At 43.4% G+C, this 18,552-nt stretch overlaps 1 long non-coding RNA gene across 1 annotated transcript in view; it reads left to right on the top strand.

Annotated features, from left to right (window-relative positions):
- Window positions 1-4,854: 4,854 nt before the first annotated feature.
- LOC115031542 overlaps window positions 4,855-18,552 on the top strand; it is a 129,197-nt gene continuing 115,499 nt past the window's right edge. The window contains exon 1 of the long non-coding RNA XR_003837200.1: window positions 4,855-5,042. This is a non-coding gene — a long non-coding RNA (uncharacterized LOC115031542). The remainder of the gene's footprint in view (window positions 5,043-18,552) is intronic.

Below are 18,552 nucleotides of genomic sequence, written 5' to 3'. Positions count from 1 at the left end.
CTGGCTAGCCCATGTGATGCATGAAGAAAGCATACTCCCTCATCATCGGATGCAATGTGACACTGGCTAGCCAATGTGATGCATGAAAAAAGCATACTCCCTCCTTCTCTCAGCAGGTAGCTGGTCATCATCGAATGCTGTCCCTGGGACCACCAGAAGGAAAGGACAAGAGGTGCTTAGCAAGGATAGAGTGGTATGCTGTATATTGGGTCATGATCAAACCCCATAAGTGGGCAGATGAAGGAGAAAGCCATCTTGTTGTAAATGTCTCACGGTCACATGGTCATATAGCTCATCCGATCATCCCTTGTTTTTGAGATTTTTGTGCAGTTAAGTTTGTATAGCTGTAAATAGAAGTGTAGACACGCCTGTGTATTTCTTTCTTAATGACTCGTTGCACATACCCAATAATTAGAGGAACTTTTCCTAGTCATCATGTCAGGCAGCTGGCATCTGTGCAATCAGACTCTTGTTTTTGCCCTTCTGCATATTTGGGAGGCACCGGTTCCCTAGAATAGACTCTTAATGCTTTGGGAGATCCCACTGGCTTAAGTTAGGGGTTCTACCCTTTGATGACTCGTGGCCACACCTCTAGTCAGAGGTGGGTAAAATGGGAGCCACATCCAGGCAGTGTTACTGCATCATTGAAATAAGGTCAGTGCTATGAAGCACCTGATACAGAGCAATTGCTAGGGGACTGGTGTCCATCTGTCACATCAGAAAGTCACTCAAGTGTGTTTGCTTCTGGAGTTCTTCTGTATGGAATTTTGTGTAGGCATCTGCTCTGCCTTCTTTCTCGAGAAGCTTCCCAGTGGAGATGAGAGAGCCTTCCCTTAATGATCTCATCAAACCCTTCATCCGGAGCCTGACCTGGTCCCCTCTACGGGTATCTAGATAAAACCTGCTTTCTCTACCTGGACTGAGAGCTGGCATTAAGTAAACTCTAAGTGCTCTACAACCTACTATGTCTTCAGCATCTTTCATATCTCCTGTAGTGAAGCTTGTATTTGATGTAAAGATTCCCAATGAATAAGTCAGTTGCTTGGACCACGGAGGTGAGAAATACAACTTTCGATGTCATACCAGTCATTTCAAGATCTACTTGATTTTAAGAACATTTCAACACCCCAAACAGCAATAGGGATGCCTTTAGCATACAATAGATTGAACACCTTGCTGGGTTTCTTCCTCAGCTAATTTTCAGAAAAACCACAATAATAAGAGAGTCACCTGTGCAGGTTTGTTCAGAGCAGCTATGCTTTATGGCTGCATCAGCTTGACTCCAGAAAGGAAAGAAAGACAAAGCATCCCTTTTTGTGTTGCCTGAAAAGCTCTGTCATACTTAACCCCTGCCCTGCCTCCCTCCTCACTGTTCACCTTCTGGTATCTTCCTCCTCCTCCTCCTCCTCCTCCTCTTCCTCTTCCTCTTCCTCTTCCTCTTCCTCTTCCTCTTCCTCTTCCTCTTCCTCTTCTTCTTCTTCTTCTTCTTCTTCTTCTTCTTCTTCNTCCTCTTCCTCTTCCTCTTCCTCTTCTTCTTCTTCTTCTTCTTCTTCTTCTTCTTCTTCTTCTTCTTCTTCTTCTTCTTCTTCTTCTCCTTCTCCTTCTTCTCCCATTTTTAAAAAATATTGTCAGAACTGTCTTTAAGACCCTTGGTCCCAGGGTATATGGATCTGGTTTGAAAGGGTGGTGGTGTTGGTGCACATTTGGGTGGAGGGTGGAGATCAGTGATGGGTTGATGTGGGGACTCATCTGATTTTTCACCTGCCTCCACATAATAGCAATTTCCTTTGTCTGCACGGGTGACTCAAGAGTGTTTTTCATAGGCTCTCCAAGTCCCCATTGAGATAAGGCAGCTAAGGAACTTAATGTCATGTCTCCTCATCAGAGACATGGAGCAGAGAGAGGAGCAACAGATGCCTTTTTTCTTGTTCCTGAATGATTCTAGACATTCTTGTTTATTAAACAGAGGGTTTGTGTCCCTCTGGGATGAATGTACAAAGATGTCGCCACAGTCCCCAACATTGAACATCCTCCTAATTTTAATCTAAAGGATCAAAAAGTGGTATTTTTATGTTTGTAGGTTTTGGGTGCAGTATTAAATGTTACCCCTTTGACTAAATGAGGAAGGGCCAATTTGTGGAGCACATTTCAAGCCAATTAGCTTGAGTATATTCCATCCACAGAGAACTTGATGAATGCAGATTTGAGTGGAGTTGAATTTAATCTTCCTTAAGTACATGCTGTAGTTGAAATTAAGTTAACAAGTGTTACATAGTAAAGTAACACTTCCAGAGACCCAGGGGAGAATGACTATAATTAGTGATTGTTGGTCCTTGACAATTGAAATCCTCTGGTATTCTCAAAGTACTCAGAAGTACTTAAAACAGTCTGTCTTCTCAAGAAAACATTTCCTCAGCGATCTGGCTGACACAGTTAATTAACAGAACAATAGCTACAGGACATTCTTAAACTGTTCTGGAGTAAGTGTCAGACCCAACTCAGCTGCTATTCCCAGCACTTGGCCATGTGAAATGCAGGTAAAAAGCTATCAAAGATCTGACTAGGAGTGAGACTGGGAGGGGGTGTTGGGGGGGTGCGTGGGGGGTGTCCTTAATATTTACTCTAAGCATTGTGCCCATCTTCTGTTCCAGATGACGCCATTTGTCCTGTGAAGCTGTGTTTCACTTGTTGTATCTCTAATGTTGTCATCTTTATCCTGAACAAGCCATCAGCTAGAGGTTTATGGCTTTTCAGGACCATTGTGCTTAACAACTGAGTGTGAGGGTCATGTTTGTGGATGTATGGACCTTCTGGGCTGAGCATATTAATTATCTAGATGAAAGGGGGTGCTTGCTTGTGTTTAGCACCTAAGAGGGTGTTCCATTACAAACAGCTTTGTTTGCAATACTTATTAGAATACACAGGAAGTGGGAATAAAGAGCAGAAAAAAAGACTTGGGGTGGAGTGCAGGATGTGTGAAAGCGTGCATGGCTCTGGGAACCTTCTAGAAATCTCATAGGCTGCGGTCAGGACTGTGGTCTGCGTGTGTCTTTGCTTCCAGAATTTCATGCTTGTCTCTTTGCTGGACATGAGTGGGGTTTGCTTGGATGGGACTGAGTAGCCCAGATCGCTTTGCCACTCAGCTGCCCAAATGCACTGAAGACTTGCCAGCCCCTTGAGGATATTCTGAGCGCCTCTGCAGCTGGGTTCTCTTTGTCAGCAGGATAGTAGCTTGGGGGCGGGGGTAGGGTGGGGGTATGGCGGTGTTGGGGGAAGGCTGCTGCATCTGGGAGCAGCCAGATTCTAATGATGTGACTATAACCATTGTGAAAGCTTTAATAGGAGACAGAAAGAGTGGGGAGGAGGGAGGGAGAGGATTAAAGGTGTATTTGAATTTGCCTTGTTTTTGCTGATTGTACTTCTTAAGGGAAGAAACTCAAAGAGGGAGGACCATGATGGGGTGTCCTGAACAGACCCCCCCAACATGAACATCCTTTGAGAATTTGAATGCAAACCCTGCATTTTCTGGCCTTTTTCTAGACCAACTTCCACATATACTCTGGAGCTGGGGCCCAGCAGCCTGGGTTTAACAAATCTTTTGGATGATTCTGTAGCAGAAGATGCCCTGATGTGCTACGAGTGTGTGTGTGTGTGTGTGTGTGTGTGTACAGTTTGTAACAGGACTGAGCGGATCCTCCCTTCAAGATCAGCCTGCCTCAACCTTTTAAATCTGGCCTTGAATGGCTGATAACCTCAGCAAATGTGATGGGAACAAGAGACTCATAACATGCGCATGCATCAAGACTTGCCCTCTTGTTGCTCTTGGGAATCCTGGATCATGGCCATTCGAGTGACCCAGATCCGTCTGCTGGATACTGATTTCACCTCCATCACTTGATGTCCATACAATACCAGACTTACGGCATGATGACTAGCGTTGTTTACTTTCTTCGTTGGGGTGGCGTGGTACAATGTTACCTTTCGCTGGCTGCTTCTCTTTGGAACACATTGCTGGGAAGAAGCTAGAAATGAGTGTTTCAGAGTCAGGACTTCCTAGGTTCAGAGTCTGCCTTACTCACTTCCCAGCTGGGATTTCTTAGCTTTCTGCTCTTCTCATCTGTTGAATGGGCAGCTGGAATCCTGACCTCTTAGACTGGTATGAGGGTCAATGGAGCAGATGAGTTGACAGTTCTTTGCATTATATCTGGCTGACAGTAGATACGCAACACTTCTATTTTATTTGTGCGTGCGTGTGTGTGTGTGTGTGTGTGTGTGTGTGTGTGTGTGCATATGAAGGTTGGAGGATAATTTGCGAGAGTCAGGTTTCCTTCCATCTACCACGTTGGACCTGGGGTTTGAACTCAGGTTGTCAGACTTGATGGCAAGCATCTTTACCCCTTGAGTCTCACTGGCCCATCAACAGTGTTCTTTACCATGTGGCTGTGGACAGGATCATGCTTTTTCATCACTTGATATACATTTGAGAATGCATGCTTTTTTGTGGGTTGGGGTTGGGTTCTGAAAATTCTATTGGCATCTGTTACTCATTCACATTTTATCTTGGGATAATGGATTTAATCAAGGAAATGGAGAGTAAAGTCAGCCTATAATGGGGTTGGGAGAAGAATTACAACAGAGAAAGGGAGACTTGCTCAATAGGCTGTATAGAAATGTCTCCTCCAGTTACCTGAAGTCAAAGAGAATAATGTTCATGTATTCCCTTCATCCCATAGAAGAGGAAGCTAGGCCCAGCAGGGAACATGCTGGTGGCTCCAAGTGTGTTTCCCAGATGTTTCTTCTCCAGCCTGACATACGCTACTCTCTGCTCCTTCCTCTCTTACAGAGCTGTCATCCTTCTATCAAGATTCAGGGCCAGCTGAATTGCAACATGTCCCTCTAACCTGCTAAAATTCACAAAGCTTATCACAAGGTCAAGAATGATGGCCGAGCCCGGAAACATGGCTGTGACTTGAAGAGAGGCTTGCCAATCAAATGTTGTTGTGCTGAACTGTCTGAAGATGATTGCTACTTAAGACTTTCTGGTAGGAAACTTACACACACACACACACACACACACACACACACACACACACCATAAAACACAAAATCAGAAACTATAACACACAAGCAAAAGACCAGTAAGATTAAAAAAAATGACCCAAACAAAGCAATTTGAGACACAAAGTTTACAAAAACAACTACTGAGTTAGTTTTTTGTTGGCCCTGGACATGGACCTTAAGTGTAATTAGTATACCCAGTGCAACTCCACTAGAGGATATTAATTTTTCCTTTGCAGGGAGTTGTCAGTTGGGGATAGTTTGTTGGTAATGGATGAGAGATCATGTCCACTTTTCCCTCTTAGCACTGGGACCCCATCTGGCCTGAACCTGTGCAGGCCCTGTGTGTTGCTGCCACAGTCTTTGTCAATTCATGTGTACATCAGTCCTGCTGTGCTTGGAAGACACTGTTTCTCTGATTTCTCCCATCCTCTCTGGCTCTTACAATGTTCCTGCCTCCTCTTCCACATAGCTCCCAAAGCACTACAGGGAAGGGTTTGATGAAAACATCCCACTTAGGACTGAGTGTTTCAAAGTCTCTCACTCTTTGCACATTCTCTAGCTGTAGGTCTCTGTACTAGTTATCATCTACTGCCGGAGGAAGCTTCCCTGATGATGGATAAGTGAGACACTGCTCTACAAGTATAGCAGAATGTCATTAGGAGTCATTTTATTGCTAAATTCTTTTAGCCAAACCGTAGTTTTTGGTTTTCCCATTGGTCCATGGCTATGCAGTCTCGGGTTGTTTTTTTGTTTGTTTGTTTGTTTGTTTTTTGAGAATCTAGAACTCACTTTATAGACCAGACTGGCCTCGAACTCAGAAATCTGCCTGCCTCTGCCTCCCAAGTGCTGGGATTAAAGGCATGTGCCACCACCACCCGGCCAGTCTCAGCTTCTTATCCATTTGAGCAGTGTCAGGCATGGGTTCCATCTCATGTGAGCGGGCCTTCAGTCTGATCAGAGAGCAGTTGGTTACCCCCACACCATTTGTGCCAGTATTGTACCAGCACATCACATGGACAAGCCATATTGTAGATTGCAGAGTTTGTAGCTGGGTTGGTCTTTGTCTTTTTTCTCTAATAGTGAGCAGCGTGCCTGCACACTAGTCAGTAGGGCTGAAGGCTCTAGCTAAGTACCAGTTTGTCTTCTCTGTATCCAATGGGATATGTAAGTGTTGTCTGCAGCAACAGGGCTTTATCATTAGTTTGTGGAGAGCGATAGCTTTGGCAAGAATCTGAGTTATTTGGGGTTTTCCTCTGGCCAACAACAATAGAAGCAACTTATTCCTCGCACTGGATATTTCACTTGATGGTGAAAGATGCCCAGCAAGGGCATTGTCTCCCCCATTATTTGATTTCTGTACAACCCTTCAAATGGCCCTTAGTGTCAGCTCTCTGCCCCTGCATTCCCTTCCTTACTCTTTCTTTACTCCTCCTCCCCATTTAGTCCTTCCATTCCTGTCTCCCCGTTTCATTTTAACTATAGATTTATTTCCCCTTCCTTGAGAGAACCTTCCCTCCCTCCTAGTTCCATACTCTATACACAACCTCTATGGTTATACAGATTATAACCTGCTTCTTTAGCTTAACAGCTAACATACACATATAAGATAATATCTTTCTGGGTCTAGGTTCCCTCACTGCGGATGATTTTTTTTCACTCTAGAGCCATTTATTCATCTGTGAATTTACTAATGCTTTAAAAACAGGTGACTAATGTTCCATTGTGTAAATGGACCACATTTTCATTATCCATTCAGCTGTTGATGGACATCTAGGCTGTTTCTAACCAGCTCAGAAATATTAATCCAGAATTGCTCCTGTCAAAAGGAAATATTGGGACAAAGAGTGAGCCAGAGACTGAAGAAAGTGGATCCAGAGACTGCCCCACCTAGGGGTCCATCCCACATGCAGACACCAAACCCAGACACTATTGTTGATGTCAAGAAGTGCTTGCTGACAGGAGCCTGGTATAGTTGTCCCCTGAGAGGCTGTGACAGAGCATGACCAATACAGATGCGAATGCACATAGCCAAACATTGTACTAAGCATGGGGACCCCAATGGAAGAGTTAGAGGAAGGACTGAAGGATCTGAAGGGGTTTGCAACTTCATAGGAAGAACAACAATATCAACCAACCAGGCCACCAAAGCTCCAGGGACTAAACCACCAACCAAAAAGTACACATGAGAGGACCAATGGCTCTAGCTGCATATGTAGCAGAGGATGGCCTTATCTAGCATCAATGAAAGGGGAGCCCATTGGTCCTGTGGAGGCTCGATGACCCAGCGCTGAGGTGGGTAGGTGGAAAACCCTCATAGAAGCAGGGGGAACAGGGGAGGTGGTAGGGGGTTTAACTGGGAAGGGGAATAACTTTTGAAATGTAAATAAATAAAATAGTCAATAAAAATTTCATCACTAAAAATAACTAACTAATTAAATAAGGCAAACAAGCAGCAATGGATATGGTTGAGCAAGTGTCTCTACAGTTGGATGTAGGTCCTTTGGGTAGATGCCCAAGAGTAGTATGGCTGGATCTTGAGCCAGATCTCTCCCCAGCTTCCTGAGAACTGTTTTCCATAGTGCCTGTACAAGACTCCCCACCTCCCTTACTCAACATTCTCAGCAGCATGAGGTGTCATTTGCCTTATTGACTGTGGCCATTCTGTCTGGTATAAGATGAAATCTCAAAGAAAAATACAAACTTATAATTCAGAGTGGTACACGATGTCAGGATGGCGGCAGATAGAGGAGGCTAGTCTCATCAATAGTACTTTGTGTATATGTAGATTTTTTTATAAACTAAGAGTTTTCTCTCTGAGCATCCAATTCAAAATGGGAGCCTGAGGATGTTGCTCAGGTGGAGGAGTGGATTAATAAACACAGAGTCCTGGGTTTTAATCCAGTGCCACATAAAACCAGATGTGACATACACCTTGAACTTGCTATGTAGCAAGTCCCCAACTAGCCTAAGCTACATGATATCCTATCTGGATTATATGATATCCCGCTTTAAACAACAATAGTAACAACAACAACAACAACAACAACAACAACAACAACATATAGATGAACCTTGAAATTTAGGAATTTCTCTGGTCTTCACTAGTCTCAGATTCAGCAGTCCTAAGACCCTGAAAAATTTCAGGCTGACCTGTCAGATACATCTTGTGCCTGAGCCAAAACAGGGTGCACCAGGTAGATCTTCAGAACCCCAGCACTTATGAACAATCGAATCTGGTACCGGGACTTACTGTTTCAGACGTATTCTGTACAACTATATGCAGTAGGCTTCCAAGGTCCCTGAGCCCCACCTGCTCCATGGTCAACCTGTTTCCAGATCTAGGCTTTCTACTTTCTCTGTTGGTGAGGACCTCAACAAGGAGGCTACATCTTGTTTGTCCCATGTTTGAATATGGATTCAAGTTTTCTTGCCCTCTATCACATGGAAGCTGGATTTTTCTTCCAAAGAAAATGGGCTTCTTGGACAGAAGGGCTTTGTTTCCTGAGTGCAGAATTCCAAATAGACCTAGGCTACACTTTTACATCACCCTAGACATACAGTAGAATTAGTGAGGGAAAGTATTTACAAAGGCCAGGTCTCATTTAGACCAAGCTGTTGGGAGAATTTTTTGAAATCTCCTCTGTTGATATAACATACTGCTATAACTGACAGCCTTAGATCAATGGCAAACACTCCCATACCTGGAAGCTATTTAGATAAGATAAAAATGTTTACAGGCAGGCTTTAGAGACAATTTAAAATCAAAATACAGTTTTGATTCACACAGGATCACACATTCACTGGTCCTTACCTTGCATGTGTCTAGCTGTGCACTACACAGAGGCAATAAAGGGGAGGAGTTAACATTCTAGTAGCTTCATGTCCACTGGTGGAGACTTAAAAATGAGCCAGATGTAGCATTTGAAGCTATCATTAGTGCCATAGACAATGAAAGAAGATGCCGAGAGAACATTACTATTCCAAGAATTGAGCAAAGATGGGATGGCAGGGCAGGGAATTCTCCAAGGAATACCTGTACATGGAAACTGGAGAGATGGCTAGACATTCCCAGGAGGCTAACTAGATGGCTCTAGAAGGAGCGAGTGAACAATCTGCAAACACTGGAGACAAGGAAGGCTTGTAGTCATTAAAGGCCCTGCAAAAAACCCATTCTATTTGAATCAGGAACCAAATGGGAGAGTATCTGGTGATGAGACCCAAGAGGTCATTATCCAAGCCATTTGTGACCCAGCTCTGAGCTGCAGAAGAACTTCAGGGGAATGACAGGGGCAGAGCTGTAGTCCAGCGACCTCACTCTCTGTTGGATCAGGGAGAATTGGAATCACAGAGGAATGAATAGAACAGACAGCTAATTGGAGGCAGCTGGACTATCCCCGGTGAGAGGGCGCTGTTGTATGTTAGGGTGGGGAGGAGTTTGAGGAAGAGGTAGGAGTAAAATGTAGGGGGAAAAAAAAACCCAAAATGTAACTCCTTCCCTGGGTGTTTTGTTCCCAATTCTAAGAAGGTGCACAGTGTCCACACTTTGGTCTTCATTCTTCTTGAGTTTCATGCGTTTATCAAATTGTATCTTATATCTTGGGTAAGCAGGGTAGAACTAGTTGAGCTGTACCAACTTGGAAAGTCCCATCCCTGCCATGGGTGATTGTCTAAGTTACTGTTCTCTCTCTGTGAAAAGACACCATAACTAACACAACTCCTATAAAGGAAAGGGTTTAATTGAGGGCTTGCTTACAGTTTTGTAGGGGTGGAGGTGAGGATGGGGGTGGGTTTGGGGAGGGGGTGGAGGAGCAGACAGGCATGGCATTATAGCAGTATCTTAGAGCTTTACATTCTGATCCACAGGCAGTAGACACAGAGAGACAGAGACAGAGACATTGGGTCTAGGGTGGGCATTTGAAATCCCAAAACTCATCCCCCAGTGACATACCTCTGTAGATGAAAATTATCCACATGATGTTTGTATTAATAAGTGCTGGATACTAGTAAGGTGGCAATTACTCCTTAACCAGATCTGCCCTAAATAACCACACCCAGAGACCTTTCAATATTTCAAAGCCTTAGACCTTAGCTGGGCAGACTCCTAAGCAGCTCATCTAAGTTAACGTAACTGCCTAGGCCCATCCAGACACATGGCTAAGCTATACCTCCCAGGCCTGTGATCAGGCCTGTCTCCTCTCATGGCTCCTGGTGAAAAACCTTTCTCCTTTTCCTCCCCAGAGTTCCTTTCTCTCTCCCACTTTCCACTTCCCTCCCAGATAATTGGCCGTCAGATTTGTTATTAAAGCTAATCAAAGAATGCCTTAGGTAGGTGAAGAAGGACAGAGACACAATTCATACAGCGTACCTCAACATCCCCCGCCTTTAGTCCAATAAAGGCTCTTTCTCTTACACACCTCCTCAAACAAGGTCACACCTACTCTAAAAAAGCCACACGTCCTCAACCTTCTCAAGCAGTTTCACTAACTGGGGACCAAGCATTCAAACATATGACCTGATAGGAGCCATTCTCATTTAAACCCTCACAGGGATTTAGGGCAAGTTATTTGTAGTTTCTACCAGTATTGTTGCAGGTTTTGATGGCTCAGACCCAAAGATCTATACCTTGTAGACAGTAGAGGCTCAGAACTTGCCATGCCCATCCAAAAAAAGACTTACCTCTCTGTAAGGTGATAAGGTGATTAGAGTGAGTAGAGTGCTCTCTCTCTCTCTCTCTCTCTCTCTCTCTCTCTCTCTCTCTCTCTCTAAACTGGAAAGTAGAATGCAGATTTATCTGGAGTCTGAACAGTCTTGAACTTGCCCTTGAGCTCAAGCTGCCTGTATCCCAGGTGGCTTGGGAGCTGACTCCCTGAGTCAGTCTTGGCTTTGACATTGGTCTTCTCCACTTTGATTCTTTCTTCTAGGCTGCTGAGGGAGAGCTGCATAGAGTCTAATGATGTCATTATTGTTGTAAAGGACCAGAGTCCTTTACCACTGAGTTCTCTGGAGCTGAGTACCCATGAGTGGCTTTCAACCATTCATTCTTTTTCAAAGATAACAAAGGACAGGATTTTGCAGCCACTTGCAGCTTCTGACAGAATACGGAAGAACCGGTGATCCTGAACACCTTGCAATCTCACATGATGGAAATGTCTCCTGGAAAATGCCTCTTCTATCTTTATGTTTTATTAGCCTGAGGAATTCACTGCCATCCTCTCCCCAGTTCCAACCTCAGAAATACTCTCAGGCATCAGAAAAGGGAGTTCCTGGGGGTCTCTTTTCTAGACTTTGCCATTTTGTCTTTATTCAAGACAGTTTCTTTTCAATATTCATGTAAGTGACACACATGTAAAGACTGTAAGAGCTGACTTTTCAAGACAGATCTGTCTGGCCCAGGCACTGGTTTGATGCCATAAGACAGAAGAATGAGGATTAAGAAATAGTATATCCTGATGTTACTGTTTTCATATGGGAAATGGTAGCAAACAAAGGGGAGCTATGTGAGGCAAGATCCCCCAGCTGATGTGTGACAGATCCAAGTTAGATCCTCTGTAATCCATTATCTTCTCCATTCTCTGTTTTGTACTTTACTGTTGGCTGTAATCTTTCTATGTGCTAACTGCTGCCATCATTTGTAATGTGGGCTAAGTGTCTCTTCTCCCAAATGCTTAGGGCCAGGCATGCTTCTCATTTCAATTCCTTTTCAGATTCTGAATATTTACATTTGCATAATAAGATACTTTGCGATTGTGACACAGAGCTAAGCATCAGGTTGAATCACTGGTCATGAATACCTTGTACCTGTAGCTTAACATAATAAATTATTTCTTAGTGTGACTGTATTTGGACTGTGTGACCTGCCATGTAAGGTTGATTGCAGCACTTTCCACCAGTGATATTATGTTTGCAATCAAAACATTTTGGAGTTTGGGATATTTTGCATTACATGTTTTTTTGGATTAGGGAGATTCAACTCATATGTTAGCATCCCTATATACAATAGATGCCTCAAATTGTAGCTCATACCGAACCTTGCATAGACACACTGGTACTTCTGCAGCTGATCTGATAAATGAGATGACTGAGCCTCTGATGGGTGAGTAGCAGATACTGCCAGGATATGCTGGAAAATGGGCTCATTCGCATTCCAGATGAGACACAGCTGGATGTCGTGAGATCTCACCCTGGCACTCAGAATGGCATGCAATTTAAAACCTATAAATTATTAATTTCTGGAATTTTCCACTTAATGTATTCAGACCACAGTTGACTGAGCATAGCTAAAACTGTGGGAAATCAAACTGTAAGAGGGGGTTATTGAGACTGTTTGCCATTGGCCAGAGCCCAGCTCAGAAAGACTTGCAGCCTGACCCCGAATGCACTGGTAGGAGCCAATACTGCAGAGCAGACCACAGGGCCAGCCTGTGTTCTGTGCAGGCACATGTGTGAATTCAACTGGTCCCCATGACTACATGTGACAGGCATTTCTGTTATCCTATGTTATAGAATCCAGCCCCAAGAACCTAAAGAAAAGAAGTTAACCTGTATCACACATCATCTCAGAATGATGGGATCAGGACTTAGACCCACTGGTGATATCACTGACCCCTTGAAGGTGCTGACTCAGGAGAGCCACTAGTCTAGAACCCCATCTGTTTTGAAGCAGAATTTGGCATCTTAAGAATGGCATAGTACATCTGGATTTTGGAAAAGCTGACCCTCAGCACAAAGCAATTAAGACACTTGCTTGAATTTCCGATCAGTTCAGCCAAGCATAGGTGCAGCCTGCCCTGTACAGTAATCTTTTCTGTGGATGGAGAGTCTACCATCCTTCCCTTGCATTCCCCGAAGCACACTGTGCCATGCGATCCTGCCCTGCCCAGTAATTTAGAAGAATAGCAGTAATGAGACAACCGAAGGCAGCCAGATCCTCAGGGAGAGTCCTTGGGAGGCAAACTATAATTATCTCAATTAGCCTCTGAGGGGAACGTCCTCTTACAACCCGTGTTCTGCCACAGAACAGAGTGTTAATGTCTCTTTCTGCTAAAGGCTGTGGCTTGCAGCATAGAGCCTCCTGGCTAGCTTCTCATCTCTAGAACTTACTTAGCGAGTTCTATGTATCTCAGAGTGGTGGGGATGATATAGAAGGCTTCTAGAAACTTCTGGGAGTTTCCATGTTGGAGAAAAAATGTTTAGACTTCCTGCCAAGTTACAGCCCCATTAAGAAGCAAATAGTCTTTGCATATTCTTATGCCCTCAATTAACAGTTAATTGCCCAAGTTGCGGCAAATTTCTATCGATGTTTCTAGAGGGAGTTCTTATTATTCCCAGGGTTTGATGGGAACCTTGATGTTGGGGATGGGTGGGTAGGCTCAGCGGGAGGAGCTTTTCCACTCACAGGTCTCCTATAGGGCTCATTTCAAATCGACACACAGCAAATTGCAAACCCCAAAAGCATGGGCTGAATTTAGGCTTTGTGGTGAAACAAATACGTGTTTAACTCTAGGCTTGGCTCTTGTTGATTGTGTTGTTCGGCGTCAATTACCTAACGATGGCCAAATCCACATGGCCCAAAGGACTTGCCAATGCTCTGTTGAAAGACCTCACCACAGGTTAGCTGGCTTCTTCCTGAACTAGCTTGCCCCTTAGGGTGACCACAGGTCCCAGGTGTAGGTTTTGCTCAAGAGTGAGCAATGCTGTAAAGTGTGTGTGTGTGTGTGTGTAACAACAATTAATGAAAAAAGAGACCATGAATTTGAAAGAGAGAACAGAGGAGAATAAGGGAGAGTTTTGAATGAAAGGGAAGAAGTGATGTAATTATATCATAATCTCAAAATAAAAAAAGTGAAAAAAACAAAACCAGAAACATAGCAAGCAGGACAGATTTTGTCCCAATTACTGTTTACGAAGAAGAGAGTCTCTAGTTTGAATTGCATTAGACTCTAACTAAAGTAGGTGACTGTGGATTATAAAGGGAGAAAATGGAGGAACAAAAGACTACTAAGAGGTTGGAAAGGAGAAATGAAAAGGAGACTAAGTGCATGTACATAGTCCCCCATATTCAGGAGGAGGAGGAAGGGGAGGAGGAGGAGGAGGAGGAGGAAGAGGAGGCAAGAGAATCGAAGAGTCCAAGGCCAGGCTAGGTTAACCTATCTCATGCTGGGGAAAGAGAGAGGATAGGTCAGAGGGTGGAGAGGAGAGGTGATATACATCCATGCATGTCTTATATACATAAACACACCCTGCTCAGCCTGTATAACATTATGTGTATGTCTGTGCTTTCAGGGCTGACCATTCGGTATTGGATAACCAGGTGGTGTGCTCTTCCCTGAGTAAGACTATTTCTCCCACTCTCGGCATCCCTCAGTGGCCTGTAGTTCTTTGTGTAGGGTTGGAGCCTCATAGGCACTTCCTCCTCTACTTTAGCATGTCTATTGCTATTGTCCTTGTAGAGTTTATGTGTAGGCAGTTGTATTGGTGACATCTTATGGGTGTAATTTTTGACATTCCTGGGAGACACAATCTCACAGCAGACTCCCTCTGGTTCTTAAAAATCCTTCCACCACACCCCCCTTCTGAAATGTCCCCTGAGTTTTAGGTGCAGGAGTGTTTTGTAGTTGTTTCCTCTGGGACTAGGCTCCACAACTCTACTTTTGATTGGTTGTGTCTTCCTGTAATGGTCTTCATCTGATGCAAAGATAATTTTCATTGTTGAGAGATAAGAATTACTAATGGGTATAATGTCCTACTTTTAACACATGCTAAACACTTCCACATTGTCAAAGGCTTGGCTCCCTGACCTATAAAACAGGGATAAGTGTTTTTTGCTTAGCTATATATCATTCTGTGATTATGACTGTAATCATTGCAACATTGTGTGCCACCCAAAAATTCTGGTCTTGCACCATACAAGCCATACTTTTTGAAACGTGCAAATATTGGTGGTATATTGAGTGAAAAAGCAAACAAATAAAACATTCCAAAATTTCAAATATAAAACCAACAGGAGACAGCTCTCCCAATTACCACTGATGGCAGAGGGACAAGAGTATCTTCAAAGAGTGAGCCACTTGTGCAAGGCAGAACTGAGATTGGGCCCATGAGGAGCTTTGAATTCACATATAGGACATTAGGAGAGTTGGAATTACATAGTTTTTCTTACTGGAGTAGAATACTTACCATGATGGAGGTCGCTGTAATATAGAGGGTGGTAAGACTGCTAGGCAGGGCCCTAAGAGCAGTGCCAAACACAAAGCAGGGGCAAGATGTCTGGTTTAGTTATTATGGATAGAGCCAGAATAGAAGGCAGAGTGGGAGAGCTAGGCTAGAGGACAAAGTGAGAGAAATCCTAACATCTAGGCTAGGGTATTCAAGAAAACCCTCCAGACAACATGGGGAAAAATGGCAATTCCCATACAATGGGAAAAGACCTGATGGGACAATATTTAGAAGACTCTCACTACCTCAAGTAATAAACATATGAAGGTGTAGCAGTGAATCAGTTAAATTACTTTGGCTCCTGGTGGATCGTGGGCACACTGCACCCACCCAAGAGTTCTCTGGATTCACAAATGAAACACACACACATGCCAGCTAATTTTGATATGACTTGACTAGCTCAATGGTTGGGCACTTCTAAACCTCCCCATGGCTAGCTAACACTCCACTGCAGTAATCCTGAGTTAACATCTTTTAAAATCGATTTTTCATCTCTACTACCCCAGACCTAACTGCGGAAGTGATCCTTAGGGCCATTTTCCTGGATTCTTCCATGCTGGTGGGCCTTTAAGTTTCATCTTTCTGCTTCCCCATCATGGTAATTCTCTGTGTGTCCCCCAGTCCCTTGCCCATACAATCTAAAAGTCTTGCTTCTGTCTTCTTGTCCAACCATTGGCTCTATGGCAATTCTTTATTACCAATCGAAGCAAGTTGGGTGCAGAGACCCTTAGGTCTGGAAGCATGGCTTTGGGAGTTGAATTAGGACAAAGCGTTAGAACCAATTCCCAACATGAAAAGGTGCCAACAGTAACCAGATTAAGTTTAGAAAATGAAATATCCCTTCTTATGTACTGTATCAATCTTTATATCCATTAGAAAGGCATGCAGCATTAAATAAAATCAGGGTGATCCAGGACTATTATGCTCTGAACACAGGCAATTCCTTAACTACGATGAGGTTGTTTTTGCCCGGTGAACTCATGCTAAATTCAAAATATAGTGTGTTGGAAATACCTTTAATCCCTTGACCTACATAACCACTGTGGCTTAGCCTAGCCACCCTAAGTGTTCTCAGAACCTCTCATTAGTGTACTGTTAGATAAAATCACCTAGCACAAAGCCCATTTTATAATAAAATGTCCAACGTCTTCATTTGATTTAATACGTTTTACACTAAAAGTAAAAATCAGAATGGCTATATCTACAATGCTAAACTCTCATAAATTAGAGTCTAAGGCAAAAATTGTTTATACAAACATATAGGGATTTTCTACTTTAATTTAGTTGCTGTGATAAAATCCATCGTCAAAAAGCAAGTTAGGCGAGTCATGGATTTAATCAGTTTACAATTCCAGGTTACAATCCATTATTGTGAGGAGGTCTAGGCCAGAACTTAAAACATCACATCTACAGTCCAGAGCAGAGAGAGAATAAATGGATCCTTTCTTGCTTGCTCGCTCAGTTACCTTTTTCTACTTAAAAAATTGTCCAGAGTACAGCCTTGAATGGGGAATGGTGTCACCCATAATGGGCCGTGGATCAATTAACAGTTAAGACAGCCTCCCACAGACATGTCCATAGGCCAGAGGTTTTCCTCTGTGGAGCTAAGCAGCGCAAGGAGAAACCAGCGTACATCTGGACATCTAGACAAAGAATTTCGTGGTCACCATGATGGATGCTAGTGAGGAGCCAGGCCAGATCATCAAAGGCAATGTATCTAGGTCTTAGGGACAGAGTGAAAACTCTCAGAAGCAAAGCAACTCATATTTGTATACACTAACAATACGCTAAAACAAACGAATAAATACCGGAGCAAGCAGAATAAGATGGTCATTCAGAACAAAGAGGAGAGGGAAGAGAATTGGTGAATGAAGTTAAAAGAGAATAAATAGAAGAGAAGAGTGGAAAATAGCATGGTTACATTTTTGTGAAGTGAGAATGTAAGGATTTCCTGTCTCTCAGCATTTTAGGTTAAAATACATGTATGAGAAAAGGTCACTGGCCCGAGTTGAGGGAGCACCTCAGAGTCAAGGGAGCATCTCAGAGTCAAGGGAACATCTCAGAACCAAGGGAGTATCTCAGAGTCGAGGGAGTACCCTTTGTCTGCTTGTGTACACAGTTGTTTTCTTGAGGTCTGGCAGGATGCCACATATGCCCACATATTTTTAATAAGTGAACTTTATTAATAATCTCATACAGTGCCAATGATGTTTTCAGAGCTCATTCCATGGTGTTGGCTGGGTAGGATGCTCTACCAACTACGGAAATGAGTTAGCAGGAGTATTTTTAGAAAATGAGGAAAACTGAGGCTCAGACAGCCGAAGTGTCTGGGAAGCTACAGCCCAGTGACTCAGACCTGGAAGTCCCGGTCCTATCCAAGGTCTCTGGTCCCTGGTTCCAGGGAGCACAGCTACAAGTGAGATGTGAGCACTCCTCCGAGAGATGAAATGTCACTGGCATTATGTCCCACGCACTTTTCTGTCTTCGCTGCTTTTGTTTTTGTTGTTAGGGCAATGTTATTTGTGTGAAATCCTAAGTCAGTGGTTAACTGACAACATGCTGTAATGGTTTTAACATAATCATTAGCAACTATTTTTCTGTATATATGTCCTTATGTATTTTTATTTTAAAAATAACTTCTGCTCCAGGGAAACTCCTTTGTTCTATCACCTACCAGGAATCACCCATGAAGAGTTTTCAGAAGATTCTTCTAGATTGTTTTTTTCCCCCTAAGAAACTGAAAGTTGAATTTCTTTCTGTAGTAAGGAGAAGAGAAGGTGATCACAACTGGGCTCGAATCCTGGTGATGGAAATTCTGGAAGATGGGTCCAGTTTAGCCAACTCAGAGCATGTGTCTCTTGTGGGTGGATAAGAGGATCAGAAATAGCTGACTCTACAAAGTAGTGTTCCGTGTTTAGACACAGCTGGACTCTCCAAGCCGGAAGTTGAAGTCCCTGGAGGGAGAGTGCTCTCAATACTGGAGACATATGTGAAGTCTGAACAGTTGGGCAGCCTCTAAGTTTGCTTGAGAATTTTAGTCATAAGTTTGGCATAGACTCATCAAAGAGAGATTCCTGGTTCTTCTCGCTGGTTACTGGGGGTACTTCTCTTGTGGGACTGGCAAGGTGAAGTGACTTTCTGGTGGTGGGACAGTAGATTTGATCAGGTTGTCTGGTGTTGAAAGTAACAGAAACAGAATAAACTACCTGTTCATAGTTGCCAGATAAATATTCTGAACATCACCTGTTCCTGGTATTTTGATTTTTTTTTTTTTTT

The sequence above is a fragment of the Mus caroli genome, chromosome 7, assembly GCF_900094665.2.
Source record: "Mus caroli chromosome 7, CAROLI_EIJ_v1.1, whole genome shotgun sequence".
Classification (NCBI taxonomy): domain Eukaryota; kingdom Metazoa; phylum Chordata; class Mammalia; order Rodentia; family Muridae; genus Mus; species Mus caroli.
Note: the sequence above shows the minus strand (reverse complement) of the source record. Positions and strands in the feature narration are given on the sequence as shown.